A 378-nucleotide genomic window follows, 5' to 3' on the forward strand; every position below is an offset into this window, starting at 1 on the left:
CAAAAAACCCCTGAAAACGTCCGTACACTTCACATTTAACCATTACTGTATGTACACATTGGTCAAAGTTTTCTGTTTTACAAAACATCAACGACAAATAAAAATAAAATCTCTATAATAATCAGCATAACTGGGAGAAACTATTAAAAATAATGAACATTAATTCCGGGAAGCTCAGTGATTTCAGTTTTTATTTCAGTGTAATTTTTATTTTAAATGCTGTAAATATAAAAAACTCTTGAAACATATTTCGTATTCAGTAAAATACAAATGACACAACGGGCTTTTGACTTTTACGCTCAATGTTTTTGATTTATATCTTCGATACCCGAAGTATGACTTATAAGAACCTAACAATATGAACTTGTTTTCGGACAA

This window comes from Artemia franciscana, chromosome 14 (assembly GCF_032884065.1).
Source record: "Artemia franciscana chromosome 14, ASM3288406v1, whole genome shotgun sequence".
In the NCBI taxonomy this organism is placed as follows: Eukaryota; Metazoa; Arthropoda; class Branchiopoda; order Anostraca; family Artemiidae; genus Artemia; species Artemia franciscana.